Genomic DNA, 22,656 nt, shown 5'->3' on the forward strand with positions numbered 1-22,656 from the left:
CAGTATAATACAACAGGTGAAACTACGTTTCAAAACATAGTTTTTTTTCAATCAACAAAAAGAGCGACCTTCAAGTAACGCTGCCTGGCAGAAAATACGCATTCACCTCTAACATCAGCCACCTGGCATTTCTTACCAACATCATAAAAACTTAAAGCATGCAAATGCTGTCATAGGAGTTGACAAGTATTGATTATCTTCACTACTMGGGCAAAGGAGGCTCAGGTTTTTCCCAGACTCACTCCCTCAACTGCCAGGATGCAGGCACAGCCCCATCAGGCTGGGAATGCCAGAAGGGAGAGGACTCACCTCTCCAAACCCTGATAACTTCTGCTCCAGGASTACAAATCCAGGAAGGAAAACCAGCACTGCTCTCTAAGGTTTCTAATGGGGTCTCCAAGAGACCCAGGCATCTCCCCTCCCCAGGAGGGGCTTTTTGGTTTGGGCTTTTTTGTCATCCAAGCTGCAAAAATCTCCTSTTAGAGGAGGATGGGGAAGTGTCAGAAATAGACCATTATACCAAAATCATTTTAGTTCTCGCTAGCTCATGAATTACTCACTGGGATTCCTCTTTGGCTGCTTGCCTAGAACAGTTGGAGGAAAAAACCAAACCAAACCAAAAAAGTAGTCAAGTGAATCCTTAGTGAATCCATAAAGCTCCTGTTGGATACATTCTTCTTCCAGGTCCCCCACTCCCAACAGCATCTCACCAGGCAGTGGCCCAGCCTCCCAGCTCTCCAGGGCTGGATGGGTGTCAAGGGTCAGTTCCAGTGTGGCTCTATGTCCTCCCTCCCCCAGCTGGGAACCAGAGCTCACAGAACACATTCCACAGAGACTGGGAAGTTAGCACAGTTTAACTATATTCAAACTGAGCATCTCAAATTTCAATAGAGCCATTAATTAATTCAGAACCTTATCTCATTTACCAACCAAAGCACTGCGATCTGTTAAACCAGCAACTTGGTTTTATTAACTCAAAACACCAATTGCAAGATGATATATCTACCTAATATTTATAGACAGTCTCTGAACTAATTTATTATGCTTTTGTCTGAAGTTTTTCTTTCTGATTGGTGTATTTTGCATTTGTACTGAAAAATCCTGCAGAGGCACACATCTGCTAGGTGCCCCAAATGATAAGCAAAGACAAAAATATGCCCATGCTCTGCCCAAAAAACCCAATAACCAAAAACTCCATCATGGAAACCATTCAGAGAGAACTGGAAGAGGCTGAAGAAATTTTGGGAGCTAAGCAAGTACTGAGAGTCCTGGCTGCTCCACACTACACCACCTCACTTCCATCCAACTCTTAGCCCTTCAAAAATAATCTATAAACCTGTGTAACCACACTCCCCAGAAGACAGACACGGAATGTAGGTGTCCCTCAGCCACATTCATTCAGACTTGCCAGCACAGTGAACTAGATTTTTTCAAGGCAGAGCCTACAGTCCATCAGATTTCTTGCATTTTGTTTGAAGTAAAACATGTAACACTCCAAATAGCACTAACACAAGTCTCAGCAATAAGACATGACAGCAAAAGGAAGAGCTGGTGAAAGTAACGTGTTAAACCACAGCTTCTTTCAGATTTGGGTGCCTCCCTGAACAACAAAAATAGATGCCTATGTCAGATCAAGATCTGTGCTTCAATCCTCCCTTCCCAACAGGTGCTTACATTACCTCTTTTGAAAGCAGGACCARTTCCCCTTTGAAAAGAGAAAGAAAATAATGTTCATTCTTTTGAGAGAGATGCCTAACAAAGCCCCTACACACAGCAAGAGAAATTCCCACACATGACTGTCAGCCAGGGGAAACTCAAGGCTCCATCTCTCATCTCCCAAAAGGGTGCCCTTGCCACCAGCCACAGGCACATTCCCTCACCAGAACTGGAAAATGTGCTGGGATGAAGAAAAAGCTCATGGGACCACACTGAGACCAAGCATAAGCAGCACAAACTTCTGTGGAAAAGGCACAGCTCTGCCTCCCAGAACATCTCACCTACAGAATTCTTTGATCCCACAGGACTGCACAGAAAGAGACACCCTTGCACATGGAAAGTCATCCATGGGAAAAATACATTTCCCTTCCAAACAGAGGAAAGACAGATTGCAAACAGACACAATTCCCAGGTCTCTCTCTGCACCCCCACCCAGCACATCACATACACAGGTGAACTCTTTCTAAGCTACAGCAGAAGCCACTCATGTGGCAGCTCTTCTTCACCCTGTTGCTCCTGATTACTGTATTTAAAAGCAAAAATGTAAGCACAGTCTAGGATGGCATTTTCTTGTTAAATCTTAACTGAAAAAGTAAGCATTAAGAAAAATTTAATTGTTGTGTAATGATAACTACAAAAATCACCATTTCCCAAGTTTAYGCAGAAAACCAGCTTTCACATGGGGGGTGAACACAACACAGTAAAGAACCACAACAAAAAAGCCCAATACTAAACCATCCTCCAATCCCGTATGATTGCAGTAGACATCTTAAACTGCTGGGTTCACTTCTGTAAYGGATTTAGGCACATGTTTAGCTCCAGGTCCAGTCAGTGGTGTCCCCCACAGAGTCAGATAAGAATTAAACTCCTTGTTACATCATCAATTGCAGCTTCCCAGCAGAGGCAAATGCCATACCTAGTTTTCATTAACATTCACTGGGAAGAGATGTTTTCAATACACATTTTAAGATCCATGCTAAAATTTCTACTAAAATTTGTTGAAGAGGTTTAAGAAACCACTTTGAAGAGYTTAGTTACTGCTGAGTCAGTGCAGATCAAGAAACCAGGCAGAAGGCTCCATGTAGAGCTTTCTTCCCACTGGCTTCAAATGATTTGTCAATGGACTCAAAAAATGCAGAAAAAGCTTCCACACCTAGAAAAATGGGAATAATTCCCATCCTTTGACAAAGCACACAGAGAAATAAATGGAAGACATTCTCCAATACATCATCTTTCAAAAATTTGGTCCTTCTGAGGAAGCTTTCATTGTCCTAAGCAAATGACATCTTAAACAAGACTTGGAAAGACAAGTGGGAGTAAGAGCCCAGATCAACACTGCACTGTTTAGGCATGACACACTACATCCACTCACACATTTTAGATATAGATATACAGATATACACACACAAATAGTATATATATATATATATATATATATATATATATAGGTACACACACACACGTGCGCGCGCTAAGAATGAGAGAATGTTGCAGCACTAAGGGACTACAGACACTATTAATTAGGGATAAATTTAACAACTCATACATAGAAAAAAAAAAGCCCAACCTCACATAAGAAATGATGGGTTCTGGCCTGATCAYTATCAGTGAGAAAGATGATCTCAGTGTTACAACTGACTGTTTGCTGATGCTGAATGGCAGAGTCAGAATACATGTAGAAGGGGACAGTCATGTTGGAAAAGTCARAAACTTATACCACTGCATAAATCCAAGGTTTACCCACACTTCAAACTGAGTGTGCAGTTTTGGTCTCTTATCTCCTTTCCTTACAGTGGGTTTCACTTGGGTTTCTGAACAGTCTGACCACAGACTCGGGAAATCTGATGCAGCAAGTTGTTGAAGACAGTTTTAATTTAGTGCCCACAAATTCAGCCTGTTCTTGCCTTTCCCTAGAGATCGATTGATAACTTCTATGGGACAAAGGAGGTTGAGGTGGATCAGTTTAGAAGCCTGAATCAGCCACTTTTACCTTTTCACTCTCTGCACCCCAGCAACCACTGAAAGCAGTGGAACAGTCACAACGACAGAAGTGCCACAAGGACACACTGTTTACAACTCCTCTGCAAACAGAAACATTTCCTCATCCACAGCTCAGCTGTTCCCTTTCAGACTGCAGCCACTCCTGCAAACACAGATACCACATTTCATAAATGCCTGGGGACTCACACTTCYCAGCACACACACATTTGTATTTTCCCACTGAAATAAATACCCCTAAGCYAAACGGTTTTAAGAGTTTGCGATGCTTTAAAAAACAACTTTAAAAAACCCAGACTCAGAGCAACTTCAGTAGACATTTTAATTATTTTAGCAGTGTTAGACAAAARTAGTATTTCAAGGCAGAGAAAACAGACCATCTACATGTTTAAAGCTCTTCTCTGAAGAAGAAAATTCTGAGTACTAGAAACATGAGAGAGATTATGTACAACAAATCCTGTAAAGCCTGTATGTGATTTTTTTTGCCTGTTTGCAGCAAGGATGATGAAAGCTTTCAGAACATTTGCAGTAACTCAACACCAACAATCTTTCCTTACCCAAATTTGTATGCTGCTTCTGAATTCCCAACACTTGCCACAGAATTCATCTACAACATTCTCGATACCAGACTACATCAAAACAAAGACTAAGCCCTGCAAATGCATTTTCTTAGCTGCATTAAATGTACTAATCCTAACCCCCTTGTATAAATGAAGTGGCACCTATTAGCATGCATTTCCACATGTAAACTATCCTCTTTTTCATTTAATAACTATTGCCATARCACTCCTTTGTGACTGAAATTAAAACCTAATCCCTTATTTACTAATATTTATTCTCTTCAGTACAGAGTAGGAGTTTTATCTTAATGCTCCCCCAACTCACTCATTGAAAGTCTCCAACTTGAAAGGTATTAAATATTCTGAAATTACACTAATTTCATTTCCAAAAATAGGAAACAGGAGTCCATATCAGAAAAACYGACATCAGCACATCCCCTCAGTGCCACAGGACAGTTGCAGCCATTGGGTTTTTGCTGTCTGTGCACACAGAGATTCTGTCTCCACAGCACAGCTCCTGTCCCAGGAAMAGCCTTTCCAAATGCTTTATGGGCTCCCGGTATTTGAGCAGCAGTAAATTCATCACTGAACAGCTGGAGTTTTGCCCAGGAAAACAAACTATATTCTACACTGAAGAGAGGGACATGATGATTACGCCTTTCATATCCCTCTCATGTTGAAAATTATGGAATTACTAGAAAACTGTAATCATGAAAATGTTAAACTAAGGAGAATGTATTTTTACAGCAAATGAACATAATTATGTTTACCATATTTGGGCCCAAAGCTGGCTGGCAATTCAGTCTGTATATAGACAGAAATATCTGATTCACTGTCATAGGATATGAATAAACCAGAGCAATCCAGTGTGAATTACAGTCTCCCTCCCATAACAAAACCAAACATTAGTGTGTACATAATACTATAAAAGCATAATACTACTGTAAATAGCAATTCCATAACCAGTAGTAGTTGAATAGTTTTCACTTTAATTCTGAAAAACACTCTTGAACTAGACCTCTGTAACAGGAAACTTTTGGAACTGTCAAAATGTTTTATTTCTAACAAATCTAGGGTTTGTAATATATTAGCTTATGTAGAACTAAGCTCTGTAGCTGATGAAGGAACAGTGGTGACAAGTAATTTGAGATCATAAAGATTAGCAAAGTAGAAGTAGAAGCATGCATACTTCATAACCTTTCCTCATTTTTTTTCTGATCAAAAAGGCTGCTTGTGTGTCCTGGGCACAGAATTCACCTCCTCATTAAGGCCAGACTTTTTAAAGTTTAATTAAATATAGATGAGATTTTTAAAATAGCCCTAACTCATCTTGCTAAGCTGGGGCCAAAATAGGATTAGTTATAAGATCAAATATAGCACTCTTTCAGTTTAGAAATCTCTAATAAAAATCAAAAGGAAAAGCTAGAGCCCAAACTCGCTACCTGCAACATTTCCTGCTCCAAGACCACCCAAAACTTAGTGCTTATCTGGTTGTTCTGCCTGCTTKACACAGCAGACAACTGAAAAAATCCCTTCCCAAGCTGCTCAAACTTCTGCAAATGTCATTAACAAGTGGTCTGAACACAAGCACCGGGGCCAGCAGGGTCCTGCTCCTGCCTTGTCCAGCAGCACGCAGTGTCCAGCCAACGCCACAATGGCAGCAGCTTCCATCGCTCAGACTGCAGATTCCAGTGCCCTCAGTAATCCCACCTGCTATTTCAGTCCAAACAATAATCTGTTGTCTTTCATCCACACAATGTAAATGCTAAAATAAGCCACAGGTCAACTTCACATCAAAAAGCTGCAGGCTGAAGAACACTGGAGCAACCTTGGGTCTTCTCCATCCACTCCTTACACAGACAAAGCTGTCAAAAATTTCTGGTTTTAAAAGCAATACTTACTTGGGGCTTACATTTTATCTGGCCTTCCTAGGAAGACTAGCTGGAATAAAGTTACTTTCCTTTTATGAAGAAAACAAGTATTTTAATATTTTRACAATTGTTTTGCTGCTTCTTTCAAAACAAAGTTAACACTCTTTATAATGAAGYTTAATTCCTTTCAATACAAATCTACACATTTTGAAAATAAATCTCATGTAGATGCTACCAAGGAGTATAAATAACTTCCCCCAAGAGCTCCTTGCTAACAAACACATACATGGAATGCTGCCTGTGCTCTCCTCCTCCAGGCTCTAAGCTACTGCACTAACTATACAGCAGGGAAAGGCACACAGCAGTCAGACCGATGTGCACAGAAACATTGATGGGATATGGCTGATGGAATGCGGGTTTTTTCCTTTAAAAAAACTGCCTYGTTCTTAAGTTGAAAATTATTCACCAAAGAACTCCCAAATATTTCCCGATAAAATCACCAATTGTTAAATAGTTATCACTCCTAATCTACAACATATAAAACACAGTCACACCACTTTATTATGTCCTGAAATTAAAAGTTAGTTTTATATAAACAACTAAGTCCTCAATCATGGGCATGATTTATCACCAGGTTATGTGCCAAATATTTCTGCACTGAGTTGTGCAAGAACCCTCTTGTACAGCAGAGGATACAACAGGATATTTATGCTGGTATAATGCATTTTGAAAGAGAAACAAAGGTAAAGTTTTAATCCATAAAACAAATTAACACGATGGGATTGATCTATTGAGTAGAAATGCAACATCCAGAGGCAAACCTGAAGACTTTTGTTATTTGTTAGATCTTTCTCAAACCTCACGTGTATTCCTCCTGAAGCCCCAACAGTGGCACACACAGGTGGAAGATCCCAAGTCCACACTGAACCAAGGACATGCTGAGGGATCTCTCCATACTCCTTAATTGAGCTGAATTCTGTTCACAAACTAAGACTGGAGACAAACATTCAAAATTTTAAGTGGCATCTTCTGATGTGTCAATTATACTTAAAATTTATTAGCAACATGAAAGACTAGGCTTCAATTAAATGATAATTAGGTGACTTAAGCCATGCTGACACTCCTTCCCAGCAACTTTTATTGATGAAGGGCTTTTCTGCTGCACTAACTGTGACCCAGTAAAGTTCTGCCAGCCACGACCCATCACAACGATGCCAAACACATTTAAGCAATCTTTAAATACCAGCTCATGTATTTCCATGGATTTGGCCAGGCCCCTTCCAAACGCATTTCCCGAGGATGAGGTTTAGAGAAAGCGACTTTTTCAGCACCRGGACTGTTTGTGCTGGCAGCCAGGACCCCCCCTCTGGTACCAAGCACTGCCCATGACTAATCTGGCACCAGCAAGGAGAAGGCTACAATGCACAACGCTCAGCATCAGGGCAATGCCTGGCAATTCCTATTGTGTATGTTACTACTAACTCCCCCAGGCACCATTTTTAGCCACTGCTAGATTTCCTCCCTTCTCCCATCCCCCAGCCAGGCTCCAAACCTTGAAGTAACCTTGTTCTGTTCCCCCCCCCAGAGACAGCTCCATGCCTGAAACATAACCTCTAATCTTATTTTCTATTTCTAGCATACAATTCACGACCCTTATCCCAATTTTTTTTAATTAAATATCCTTCACATTGCACACTCTGCTTCCRACAGACAGGACAGTGCATGGAGTATGTCAGAATTTATACCCATATGTTTCTTGTTGAGCACAATTTAATATTACTTTTAAAAGCACTAGAAACATAATGTATTTATACAATATAGGTTTAAAGCTTTCTCTGGAAAGGATTTTCAATACTGCTGTCTGTACTCCACTGCTTAATTTGTTGGAAGGTTTATCTAAAGACCTTAAAATACAACAGATCTGCACTTCAGGGCAGTTTGAAATGCAGAGCATTAACTTCCAGCAATTATTCATACTTGAAAGACTATCTGTAGACATTAAGTTAAAGTCTTACAAATTACAGAGGTTTATTACAAAGCAAATCTCATCRGTCACCATCTATTTATGAGAACGTTGCTTATACTTGTTTGGGTTTTTGCAACAACAAAATACATTGTTTACTTGCCATTCGTTCTGTAACATTTCTTACACACASCAAACTAAAAGTGGCCTCCTGGACCAGACACCCACCTAGGCCACAAAGGCAGTGGTCAAGAGCTCAGCTTTTAATTAATGTTCACTACCCATAACCCTCTTTCATATTTCACAATTAAACCAGATTTGCACAGTTGCTAGGGCAAAATGTTTTTCTATGAACAAGTTCTCCCACAAAAGCACTTTGATACAGAACAGCTCCCAAAGGAATGAAAAAAGGTTCTTCTGTCTCCAAAGTGCTGAAAAACAAGAAGTTTCCAGGACAYGTCCCAAGCCTGGAGGTTGCAGACKAACATGACCAGGCCCTCTCCGAGCGGCTGAGAGGCACAAGCAAGTCTGGGTTTTCTGACACTCTGAGCCCTCCTCTGCCTGCCCCGAAATTTGCGATTGCAGCCCCAGAAATCACCCGGGGCACTGCKGAGCTGGGTCTGTGCTCACCCTGCCCGGGGGTCCCAGCTGGTCCCGGTGAGGGGAACACCCCCCTGAGAGGAGAAAAGGGAATGCCCAGGGACCCACAGCCCTCAGAACACACCAAGGTAGAAGCAGGCCTTTCAAAACATTGCCAGCTATCCTGACATGACTTGATTAACCAGAGAATTAGCCAGCCTAGGATGCTAACAGCAAAGAAATTGCCACTAGCACTTCACAAAATTACATTCCAATTCATATTTTAGACATAATCAGTTACAGAATGATTTGACCACACGAGCAAAATTAAGAAAGAAGAATCCTTGAACCATGACATCAAATGTTATGACACAATTTGTTAATTTTTGTAAATTTTTTTTTGTAAATTTTGTATATACCTTATCTATGTGCTCAACAATAAAAAGATGGATGGTTTCACACTGGTTTACACTGGCAGTTCTACCAAATATCATCAGTTTGTTCTGCTTCTCCCTCCCACTCCTCCAGCTCCATCCTATTCTCAGCAGAGCATCRTTTGAATTTCTTACCCGTTCCACACAAATTGAACAGTGTAAGTGGGAGGACAGCCTCCAGCAATGAAGAATAAAAGTAGATAAGTGAACCCATAACAGACTAGAGAAAACCAAGTGTGAAAACTTTTTAAGGCAGAGCTGGATTTTGGAATGGACTGAAAAACAATAGAGAAATTGTGATGTTGAGACATTTGTCCATGAGTGGATACCAAGAAACAAAAGTTATCAATGGCAAGAGCAGGTCACCTGAGACCAGCCCATGAGACTCATTCTTAGGTGACTTCTGGGAGATAAAAGTACTTTCTTTCCTTATTTAAAAAAATAGATAAAATTACATTGTCAACATATAGAAATGCAAGTGAGGACTGCCTCATCCCTCAGCAAAAACACGATGTTATAAACTCATACTTTGAATGGTAACTTCACTACTCTTAAGAGTCGACATTTGAAAACTTCTCTACCTCACCTCGAAATGAGGGCTCGAAGCATCTCAAAAAACCTCACTGACATTCTCATGTCAATGAATGACAGCCACAAAAATTTATCATGCCACTAGGAAAATATGTGAAAATATGTTTTCAAAAGAAGACTGTTAGTCAAATGGAAAAARAGTATCACAACAGCACTGTCCAATAACCCAGCTGGTTAAAAAATACTGATTTAATTATGCATTTTATGGACACTGGAGTAATAAAATGCATAATTAAAGAACTAATATAATATTGCCTGTCAATGTAAATACAAATTAATTTTCCCMCAGTCTCTGCCTTTACTGTGAAAAGTACCAAAGCAATTCTAAGTCCTCACTGAGAACGGTATTAAAGTCTTTAATTTTTCAGGACCGTTTCCACTCCCATCTTCCATAAACTTGTGGGAACACAGCATAGGTGGTTTTAGTTATGCTAAGAATATTCTTCATTAGTCATAAAGAATGAAACCCAACCTGTACCAGAGTGAATCCATACGTGACACCATTTTAAAATCATTACTTCCTAGGCAAAGGGCTCCTGGAGCACAGGCACTGATGCAGGCTAGAGCTGCATGCTGATCTGTCCCTTCTTTTCCAATAAAGCATGCAATGCACATTCTACTGAGTCAAAACAACCCTTTCAACACACAATCATTTATAGGAACCATTCCAATTACTCAATGAGCACATGAAAAGCTTTTAAGCTCACTGAAAATGTAGCAATTTAAAAACAAATCTGAGAACTATTTTTGAAAATAAGCTTTTCACTTGTAGCACTCCAGCACCACCAGGTGAGTCAGAATGTGCTGGCAGCAGTGTTGTTATCACTGCTGTCCATACTGCAGCAGGGAGAAATGGACATTGGGCACCAGAGTGCCTGATGGTTTTCTTTGATGTTCAACAACATAGTCATKAAACTATTTTTTAAAAATTAATGTAGCAATTCAATTTAAACTACTAAGTATATTAATATGATCTACAAGGGGATCTGGTAAACAGCATATTGGATACCACCTGCCTTGTGACTCTGGCACCTGCCACAAGCTTCCCCCACACACCTGACTGAGCTCACAGAGAGCTTCTCTGCCAGGGCAGCCTGGGGCCYGTGGGAGGACACTGCAAACCCACCCCCTCCAGAAACACAGCAGGAACCTTTTATCTGAGCACAGATTTCATCTAAATCATTCCCTCATATTCACTGCTTCCAGTCCYTCCAGCCCCAGTGGAACCATCACACAGCAATTATGGCTCAGCCAGGCTGATTTGGGACAAAACTCAATGCCCACTGCTCCTCCTCCTCCATAATCAATATCATGGAAATAACAACTTCCACAATGGCTCGAGAAGGTAAGTGGAATTATTACTTAGGAAAAAATTTCTTCTTGCTTCTGCTTTAAGATAAGCAGCACAGTAACAGAGCCCAGGGAACAATGAAGTGGTTGGGAAGAAGCCGGCTGCAAGACCTGGACATCCAAGGCTTGAACTTCCAGTGCACTTCTTTACTATGTCCTCTGTTTAATGGTAATGCCCCTTCTTCCACATTTTATCCCCATTAGGCAAGCTCTGACAAAATCAGATCTTGTGTGCCCTATGTCCCTGAATGGCTGATGGCTACAGCCCAAGCAAAAAGAGCAGCAAAAGCCTCAGCAGGAGGATTTTCCATCCASCCCTGTTCTCCACAGTGCCATGTGGGAACTAACAGGGAACTATGCTCCTGCTCCACCAATGCTCCTTCCTCCCACAGCTCCCTAAGGATGTTGCTCCACCTTCAGAATTACTCCATTAGGTAATTCCAATATCTATATTCTATGTATGTCGACAATATGTATCTGTGGAAGCCTCCCAGGGAGCACTACAATGCATAAACACAGGCATTGTGTGTTTCTGCATTTCTATTAAAMCATGAAGTTTGTTATTTCCAGCAAATTTTGAACACTAAAAACATGTCCTGCTTTCAGTTCAACAACACTGGTCTACTTTCAATTTCTTTTTCCTATTTTTAGATTAATTCCAACCAGCTTAAACTTCACAGTATTAGACATGCATCCTTACTACACACTGAGGTATTTATAGATTTGTTTTATCCAYAAGCAATATAAAATATGAATTTCCTGCATGTACCTAACAATGCCCATTACATGCACACTACACAATGCAAGTTTTCCCAATTGAGAGAGTTGAATTTCAATGAGACATTTTCTCAAAATTTCAAGCCTAGAAATAAATAAAATAATTACCTTCCTTTCAAGCATCCAGTGACACTCTGCAGCTGAAGCAGGCCATACCACTTTGTGCATTTATTTTATTAGGAACAATATGTTCTAAAGACAGAACTGGGACTAACCACAATCAGAGTATTACTGGATGCACCAAGGGGTTTTATCCTCTACTAYCATTGTGCATTTACATGAAGCAAGAAGAGTTTAAGCCAAGCTTGAGCTGCTTTAGGAACACTAACTCGCACCAAACTGAGTAACAACAAAAGGAAATCTTCTGCATTTTCAGCATGGCAGGATTCCTCTCCCCATCTTCCAGCTAGAATTCCAATCCGCACTGTRTAACACATACAATCAGGAGAGTTCTAAATGGGAATTAAAGTGTAAAGCAGGAAAAATAAGTAAAACTAGATGCAGGAACAAAAAYAATAACAGGAAAAAGGAGACTGACTGGATTCAGCAGCATAAAAAGACGAGATGATTCTGTACCTGGCAATGAAACTGATGAAGTTTTTTACAGCATATCAATRTAATAATATTTGAAACTAAAATGAAACTATATTTTAGGGCTCTCAAACATTGTTAGTGAGGCACCCTGCTGCTTTCTGAGTTGCTSCATGCCTATCAGCAAATCATCTTGAACAGTAGAGTCACTTGTGAAATGGAACCTTAGCTCCTCTTACAGCTAATGTTTTATTCTCAGYCAGAAACAGAAAATTATTCCATGGACTGTTTTTCATATTTTTCAATTGATTATGCTGGCATTTCTTTGCCTCTGAAGTTGAAACATTCACTYCATTTAGGAACCATTTCTTTGTCCATATTTTGGTAAAAATAATGGACTTTTATTAGTCAGAACTGACACTTATTTACTACTCTAAAAAACAATTCCAATCTTATATTAAACAATCTCTAGTAGTAAGCACCTGGAAGATGACTATTCAAGAAAAAACGTACATGAAAAAAATATTGTGGCACTGAGGCTTTTACCTCATACCAATTTTTTAAGTATCTGATAACGTTATCCTGAATTCATAGAATGGCTGGGGTTGGAGGGGACCTTAAAGCCCATCCAGTGGCACCCCTGGCACAGCAGGGACACCTCCCACTGTCCCAGGRTGCTCCAAAGCCCTGGGACAGCCTGGGCCTGGACACTGCCAGGGATCCAGGGCAGCCACAGCTTCTCTGGGCACCCTGTGCCAGGGCCTSCCCACCCTCACTAGGGAGAATTTCTTCCTAATATTTCTTCCTAATATTTCTTCCTAATCTAATTCTACTCTCCTTCAGCAAAGGCCGTTTTCCCTACATGCCTTTGTGAAAAATGCTAGATTTAAGCTTGTTATTCATAAAGAAAAGGGATTTTTACCCAATATTTGTAATTCTAGAAGATTACATTGAGTAGTGTCGATTACTYGCTGAGTTCATGACTACAAGCAGTTTGCTTTGCTGTGTTTCTTACTACAGTCTTCAATGTGAACGTATTTAACAAAACCCAACATTTTTGAACAAAGGAAAGAAAACAAACAAGAAAAGCAGAGGCATTCCAAATGCAAGAAAGCCCCAAGTACCTGCCACACCACCTTCAATTTACCCCGGTGCAAGCTGAGGCAATATCTTCCATGTGGAGGAATGTAAGCAGCAGTTTTAGGAAAAAAGTAATTTCACCAGTGAAAACAAAACCCAAATTCTTCCCCTTACATCAACTACAAAGCATCAGTTTTGAATTATTACTCCTTTAAGTGCTGGTTCTTACCAAAGAGATACACAGCACCTTCCCTGCTGTGCTGGAATACCCACCAGCTAGCACAAGGGGATCTTACACCTGAGGACACACACTAGTATATCYAAGTCGATTTGTCAGGTGTTTCCCTTCTCTGAGGGTTATTCTACAGCTGCAATTACTGCTCCCTGCTTATTTTCAGAATATATGAAGTGGGTCCTCTGAGATCAGCAGGTTTGGACTGTGTCAGACAGAAACCCACCATCCTTTGGCCAAAAAAACACGTACCAGTGACAGTCTAAGGCAGGCAAAGCCAATGAACTACAGAACTCAGGTCAATGGCGTGAAAGATGTAAAAGAAGAAATGAAAAAAACCCTCAACACAAATCCTTAGCGACAGCTAAATAAGGGATTTTAAGCCCACTAAGGCAACAGTGCTTTGAGGCACGATGAGGTTTTTCACATGCTACCGAGCACAATAATCAATATTCACACAGAACTATTTGCAAATTTGCCTCAAGTCTACTGTTCCAAATTATACCAGTTTAACTTTGCTCACATTAGAATTCATTTTAGAGAAAAATATTTAGCATAGGCACAGTATGCAAGATGCCCTGCATTCACATTGTAATTTATTCTTCAATGCATTGAACATCTGAATCAAAACACAGCATACCTTCTTAGGAACACTTGTGATTATGAGGACTGGATCACTTACAAAGCCTTAAGTTAAAAGGAAAAAAAGCATTATTATGTAGTGTAGAAAATTTCATAAACTACACTTGCCCTTGTTTTTCTGGATCCTTCATTTCATGTACAGTGAAATACAACCAACACAGCAGAGAGGAGAACTGAYGCTCCAGAACAGAATATATCAAATAGCATATGCAAAGAAGACACAATGTATTATTTCCCTGAAACCACAGGAGTTTTTGGAAAGAATCTGCCTCATCTGTCCTAAAACAATTTCAGAAGAAAATACAAATACAACTTTTTAGCAGAAAGCAACTGACTGAAATACCTCATTTTCTCCTATTTCAGAATGTGACTTAAAATACCAGCATCAACACATGACATCAGACAGAGAAAAGCACCCACTGGCTGCAATGTGAAACTGAAAACAGCCCATAAAACTGTGGATGTCTCAGGAAAAAGAACAAACAACATTAAGCCAAATGTTGTCAGACATATAAAACCCGCAGTAGACTTCATCTCTTACACTGCACCAAGCTGAGGGCCATGAAGGTTTTGCAAGTGAAACATAGCAAAAGATGCTGAAGCGCAAGAGAAGGCAGCCTAGAGAGGTATTTTTCATCAATAATACCTCYAAGAACAAGGGAATTATGAATAAGAGGGTAAGGACAGCAGAACCTGAAGAATGGCAACATGCCAACCTACAGACATGTTCCCAGAAACTGACTCCAGGAGCTTAGTTAAAAAAAAATCACTGCATGTCATAACCCTCCCATCAATGCACAAGCAACAAACTATGTAGCTGTTTAAACACAAATCAAACAGRTATTGTACCTTTAGAGGAGCCCCTCAGCCCTGCCCTGCGATACCCTGAGCCCAGCAATTCACCCAACACAACTGACGGAACATCACCCTTTCCATAAGTGCCCAAACACAACACACAGGGAAAGGTGCTGGAGCAGGAACTCTCTGACACCTGAGCAGCAACAAGCTGGCACCTTCTGATACCTGAATAACAGTTCTGTGATCTGAAAGGGACCCAGTGATCACCATGATATGGAAAAGGAGGGCGGACACACAAGAGCTCTAATCTCCTAATCCACGTTCAGGGGAAGCACAAGCACAGAGCAAACCATAGTCTGTTATTCATTTGTCTGGCTGTGTCAGACAATCCTAATCAAACCACCTACAACCCAACCATCCCAGAAACCAAGATGGAAAAAAACCCTCTCTTCCCGCTRCGCCTTCAAAGCAAGAAAATGCACTTTACCCAAAAAAACATTTTTTTGAATCTTGTGGTGTCAACTACAGATTTAATCTACTATACCAATTCATCACCACAAAAATGTAACATTCCTATACAAAAAYAAAAAATGTATCATTAGTGGTTTCCAACAGATTTCATGTCCAGCAACATCTGCAGAGCAATGGAATCACTAAACCAGAYCAGGATCTTTTCTAACCACTAAACCAAGCAACTTCAAAATAGCACAGGTCAGATGTACCACTTTGCTACACAGATGAAGCTTTAAGAGCACTTGATCAGAGACTGCCAAACCAGACTATACACGGTCCCATGACTCRGCATTTGGTCTTAAAACTGAAATAGTCAGTCATGTGAAAGATAACACGTAAATTAGGGTTGATAAACAAGCCTGTGTTAAATTCATAGCCAAATTTTATATAAAATTTGCTAATTATCAATGTTATTTTGTAATAACCTGCCTAAAACTTCACAATGTTTGCTCTCCTTTGGACCTGGAATGAGGTCAAAGCGCTCAATTCAACATCACAATCTGTTGCCTTGGAAATTATTGCAAYGTTTAGACAAAGAAGTTTATTATGAGATCTAATAGGATTGCTCAAAAAAAAAATGTTTTCATTCTCCTTCAGAAAGCAACACAAGACAGACAGAAAGGCTCTTTGAGTAAGGACTTCTCCAACGTTTTAATACAGAAGCAAGCATATTTCCAAAAGCAGGATGCTGTTATAACATGCTCTGTTTTTCAAGRTTTAGTTCTAATGACTGGCATTTCCTTCCAGGATTCCACACAGCYTTCATCAGCATGAAACAAAACTAAGCCACAGAATTAAAAGTTCACTGACACTTGCATTATTTTAGAAAATTTAAGTTTTAGTTAACCTACCCTGCTCTTCTATACACAAACTTCAGGAACTTTTCTTCAAAACCAGCCAAAACAGAAATGCAACTGTAACAGCTTTAACTTTGCTTTTGTCAGAAGATGTGCATCTGTCTACGCTGGTGGAAAGACATTTGATTCGTACAGCACTATGAGTTACTAAGGCACACCCAGTTCGGTCTCTGCAGGTTATGAATGTCCAAGTACCCACTGACACCTCTGCTCTCCTGCCAACAACAGCAGCAACCCAGCAGTCTTGGTTTTGCCTGCACCACTCACAACTGAACTCAGTAAAACAAAATTCTGATTGTTACCAAGTTTCTTCATTGTCTTTTGTTTATTTAATAAATGAAAGGTTTTAGTTTTTCCTGAAGAATACATGCATATTTAACAGTAGACCTATTTTTCATCATCATATTAAAGCTCTTGTCTGCATCATTTGCTTGCAAATGCTCATCTCATGTATGAGAGGGATTGCTCTTATTAGCTTATTATTTAAATATTTGCAAGCTGTGTTGCTCAGCTGAAAAACCACAAATAACTAACTATGTCTTAGGTAAGAGGCTAAATAAAGTTTATTCGGCAGCTCTGAGACACATACTGATGAAGCAGGATTTGGTAACAATGTCTTTGCACAGTTTTAGTTTAAAAATTCTGCTGTTCTGTACCACCTGGCCTTAACTCCTGCTTGGACCAAGAACTGCAGACCTCTCCATGCAAGCAGCACTGCTACTCTTCCCTTCCCGCACACATCTCCCCTCCTCAGGATCTTCTGCTAAACACAKGGGCCTCTAACAAATGATGACCACCTGCATTCATTTTTACCTTCATGTGACAAACATGTCTTTTACTGAGTGTTTGGAGAAGACAAACTCATCCTACATTGAGGTTCCCCTGAAGAAGAACATACARACCTGGAAGAACAACATTTTTAGGTACCCTCTTCCTCCTTCCACATAATACAATACCATCTGGTACAAGACTTGCAAATAGCATTCTGAGAAACATTTTGAAATACTCAATAGAAAGAGGTTACACTTCTCAAAMCTTCTGGAGTCTGGTAGAGAATCCCATTTACCCACTGTGACCCTGCCCCTATGATTCCCCAGTCTTTTCCTGCACCTGTGAGGATGCAGACATAAGAAAAGCCTTTCCAGAAGAAGAGTGTTTCTGTGTGTGTCCCTCACAGCCACTACATCTCTCTCTGCTTTTCCAGATTTCTGTTACGTGATCRTATGAAAAGAATACTTGGCTTCTTCAGGATGAGATTGTCAGCTTCAAATATTTTTAAGGAACTTTTAAAAATACTGCCTTGTACTTAGGACTCTCAGAAAGCAATACTTAAAAGATCTCCAGATTTTCCTGGAATGTGAGTTGTGGACATTCAGATGCTTTATCTTTCTCCAGGGAAGTTCTTGTGCCTGGACTCAAACTGTTCTCAGGTACACAGCCAACTTCTCTAATATGTACAGAGGAGCAGGAAGTTCCAGTTTCATTAAAAAATACCTGGGAACACTGCCCTGAATATGCTGGTATGAGACAGATCATGTGGACACACTTCAAAGGATCTAGTTTTACCCCAGTAAATCCAGACGAATTCCCAACACCATCCAGAAACTCACAAATATACTAGTTGTGACAGTCAGGCAATCGACCTGGGAAACTAAAAACACTCAGTTACTGAAGGCATGAGAGATAAATTTCATTGGTAGACAACCCTCACATGAAAGAATCACACTGGAGATGCCTGTGGGGAAGTGGGAAAAAGGTCCACCATGATCCCTTCTTCCTGCTCTTCCCCTATCCTCTCCTCTCCAACACATTCCATACATTTCTATAAAGTTCCCAAAATATGTTAAAATAAAGCATTTAAGAAACAAAGTYCAATATTAGTATTTCTATCAAGGGAAACAAACTTTCTCCTACATTCATAAACTGTTCAAGTTGAGATTTGTTCTGTTCCCAGATTTCAAATTACACCACACAGGGCCTGAGGAATTTTCTATAACTGGACAGTACTATTGAAATGTCAACTCTGAGTGCACAGCCAAACACRTGTCACACCTGAAATACTGTTAAGTTGGCATGTTCCCTTACAGCATTCGAACAACACACAGGTAGTGTCAGGAAAGRACAAAAATAGATTCTCTCATCCTGAGGAGTGACTGACAGGGGCACGGAGGAATTTTCCCATTGAAATTTTCCAAAGAATCTGTCTTTTGCAATGCTGTTGTACAGAAATACTTATCAGAAAACGTTAGTGCCTGACAAGTACCCCACTGTAATATGACTTGATAAATACAGTGTCCCCTTGGCCCCAAACCCCCAACCATTTGTAAAAGCAGAAAACTGTTAGGAAAGCCAGCAACAAGACCAAAAAGAAGGAACAATTCAAATCTAGCTCACCTAAATCAGAAAATATACATCAGCTAATCCAGGGAGAAAATTCTACTAAAAACATAAGCAGGAATTGGTCACAATTTAGGGAGGTATCATAAAGATGTTCCCTAAGGAATTATTTTCTCCAATGTGACCATAACAGTAAAATATGAGCAGTTACTTTACAGCAAAAAAAAATTTTAAAGTTTTTGCTTTTTAGCTAATCCAGCAGAAATTCTATCTAGCAGTGCTATCATGTTCTCCCATGAGGGTTTTCCTTAGAAGGAAGAATACTTATTTCCTTTGTAAGAATGGTTCTTCAAAGCCAAGTCCTAGAATACCACACTTCCAACTGGAGATGGATAAGCTGCCGTATGTTATCACCAGACTGAAGCCAATTTGCCATTGYTGGAATGCACTATCACAGCTGGGAAAATGCCTGACGTGCTGCACAGGCTCTCAAAGATGCCTGAAAGCCTCACAGAGTCTCAACTACTCCCACCTCAAACCCACCCATACACTCACAAACATGCCAGGATTCCCCCAGCTGTACCTGGAATCCTTTGCATTCCCCTTTTCAGCTCTTCTGTTTCATTCTTCAAAGCTTTACCAGCATTTCTAAACCTTCTATTCTGCTTTTTCTCACATACACTCCTTTTTCTTTTGCTCCAAAGCTGCTCCAGCCTGGATCCCTGGAAATTGGTTTGCCTCATGAAAAGCTTATGACCTTAACAGAATCACACAGATCRATCCCCCAAAATTTACCTTAAGTAACCAACACACTAATCTTCATTAATTACAGCAGGGGAAGACAAGACTGATAKTCCAAGACCATAGTTCTGAAAACAATTTGTCTTGTCACATTAGAGCTCTTCAAAGTAAAACACACCTCATTAATGCCAACATTATCATTTTGAAGTTGCATTAATTTTTTTCCCCTTATTTTAATCATTGTTCTGACAAAATTCAAGGACTGGACTAAACCAGTTTATCTACAGAACGTTACAAGACTGGAATCCTATCAGACCAAACTGGCAATTAACCTGCAAAGCAGTATTTGCGAATGGAATGTGYCCTATTCCCCACCACACACCTTAAGGGCTTCTTTGAGGGCAGAAGGGACAAATGCCTAAACCTCTATGGCCATTAAATTGTCTTTAGGTACACACAGAAGAGAAGAAACACAAAGCCAGAGACACAATACAACCCCAAGCTTCTTCTCAGTGAGAATGGGARTAATTTTAACAAATTCTACCTAATTTTCAAAATATTTTTTCATCCTACCAGCCAGAATTTCAGATTTTACAGGTATCAAGACACAGCACCTCCTATGGGTTAGATCCACAGTCCCTGTTAAGTTTCCAGCATTGCTTTCAGCCACAGCACATACAAAATCCAAGCAGAACCTGGAATGCGACACAGCCAGGAGCACGGGATTGCCTGCAGCATGTCACGATCATTTGCTGTTGCCCAAAGGCCTAGGAAGGGTAGCAAGACTTATTACCAAGTTCTAGGCRGACCAGAACAATTATACCACAGTTTTTTTGTCAAGCACAGCACCACCAGTTGCCCTCAGAGGCAGCCTCAACACAATGCCCTGTGCTGCGGTTACCCATGCTGCTGGAAATGTCATGTTTCATGTATGATATAAACCCCTTCTGTAGCCACTAACAATACCCTGCCATTGTTTGCAACATGTAGGGTGTTGCATTGGCTAACACCCAAATTCAGTAATAACATTCTATCTACCTACAATCACCACAAGAATACTCACTCTCAGCCCCGACTGGTTCTGCAGCACAGCATAAGCTCCTGAGAGAGCTGCCACACTCCCCTGCAAGTTCTCTATCTCCCTGTGCAGTTATGTGCATTGATCAGGCACTTCTCTAAAACTGCAGAAACACCTTGAGATTACTGGGAATAAAGGAGCTTTTTCAAACAGCACAATTAGTCACATCAGCACTGAAAGCTATTTTGAGCAGCACCCATAAATCACTATCATTAGTAAAATACAGCATTCACTGTACCAAGAACAAGTGTTTTCCTATTACAGTACTACTACATAAACACAAGCAGCAACACAATTTCTCTTGACATAACCCTGTTTTGAGAAAGGCAAGTGGCAGCACTTAAAATGACTGTCAGTGCCAGGTATAATGAAAAGCTTACTTAGGACAGAAAAATACAATTGTTTTGCTCTAAGGAAAAACTGGTGGTCATTTCTTTGGTGGTGAAGGAGTGTTGAAAAATAAGAGAGTGGGAAGAAGTGGGGAACAAAGATTTCAAAGATCTCAAAGATCTCAAAGATCTCAAGCTGGAGACAGCAAACCCACAGACAAATAAGATGCCACTGATCAAATCCAAGCTGATGCCCAAGAAGCAGAAGAAACCTAGACTTCCTTTTTAAATGTCAGTAGTATATCTTTTCCTTATTACKTTTTATGAGGAATTATTTACCTCTTAGCCAAATTTCAGAGTCTCAGAATACMCTTTCAGCTATAAAAATATTTCCCATACACATCATTTCTAGTTTGCTAAGCACCCTGAATAAGTCCTGCTTCAGAATGAGAAATGCCAACCAAAGGGTTTCTGTGTTACACCAACCTAGGAAGCAGCACCACAAGATGCATGGAAAGCAATGGCTCTGAGCTGCTTCCAGCCTGGCTCCTCAAAGCACCAGAAACACACCTTCATCACAACCAGAGATTAAATACTTCAAAAGTTCTTCTTGGWAGGAAAGTACAGAATAGAAAATAAAGGMAGAAAAGAAAACCTTCTGCAAGTCTTGAACTTGGAAAACTCTCCATTCCTTACARAAGGGTCCAGCTTTATTTTGTGTAAAAATATTGTCTGGTAGAAGACTCGAGCCAAGTGCAAAATCATGTTGGTACCCATGATACACAAACAGCACCTGTGCACATACCCAATGGGCCAACACCACTGATCCCATGARCTGCATACCAAAACCTTCATGTGGCCAGGAGCCACACAACACACACCACATACCTCAGAGAGGTGAGGGAAGGGGAGCTTCAGCCACCTGTGCCCACAGAGACAAAAACAGCTCCTCAAGAGCACTGCTACCTCTTTGCCGATAGTACTGGGCTGAGGAAACAGGAATCTCWAGCAACAATAGCCTTAAAATCCACACACCAGCTGCAGATCTGAGATTATCCAACAGCCACCCCAGCAATTACAGATGCAGTGCCATTTTGGGAACCACGCATCAGCCTTGTGCCAGCTGCATGTGCCCCCAAAGCCACCGGGTGAGCCACTCTGTAACACCAACTTTATTGCAGCTACACACCACTGAGGTATGGCTGCTGTTCACGGCACCCAGACGTGTGCACCTCTATAAAAACAGTAATGATAATAATAACGGCCAATTTATACCCCTAACAGAGTTTACGATATCACATAAAACAAACAAATAAGACCTTCAAACTGCTTTCAAGTTCCTAAGACGACATTCACCCAACGAATACATACCTCTACCATTTCCTCTCCACTCAAACGAATAAAACGCCTCAAGCAGGGAGAAGCAAAGGAACATTACCAAAGTTTTAAGCTACAGCCCAAAATGCGTTATTCTCTTCTGCTGGCAGTTACCATATGCACACAACATAAGGCTCGGCAACAACAAGCGGCACTTGCAGCTCGCATCAGGTGAACAATCTGTACGCGGCCCCTGCGGCGGCCGGGGACGCTGCTGCTGCTGCCCGCAGGCCCCGGACCGGGGGGCACGGAGGGGCCCGAGGGGCTCGGGGGGGTTCGGGCGGCTCGGAGCCCGGGCGGCT

General features: G+C 40.7%; 1 protein-coding gene across 2 annotated transcripts in view; it reads right to left on the reverse strand.

Annotated features, from left to right (window-relative positions):
• The window catches only part of GARRE1 (granule associated Rac and RHOG effector 1), a 61,123-nt gene that overhangs the window by 37,874 nt on the left and 593 nt on the right, over window positions 1-22,656 (reverse strand). Inside the window, exon 1 of one of the 2 annotated variants that reach the window (XM_057374279.1) lies at window positions 22,349-22,566. The exons of the other annotated variant lie outside the window; for it this stretch is intronic. The gene's annotated coding sequence lies outside the window, so the exon portion shown is untranslated. Of the gene's footprint in view, window positions 1-22,348; window positions 22,567-22,656 lie in introns of those variants that run through there. 2 annotated transcript variants of the gene reach the window in all.

Source organism: Malurus melanocephalus, unplaced genomic scaffold, assembly GCF_030028575.1.
Source record: "Malurus melanocephalus ecotype Western Australia unplaced genomic scaffold, MMel_1.1 scaffold_221, whole genome shotgun sequence".
NCBI lineage: Eukaryota > Metazoa > Chordata > Aves > Passeriformes > Maluridae > Malurus > Malurus melanocephalus.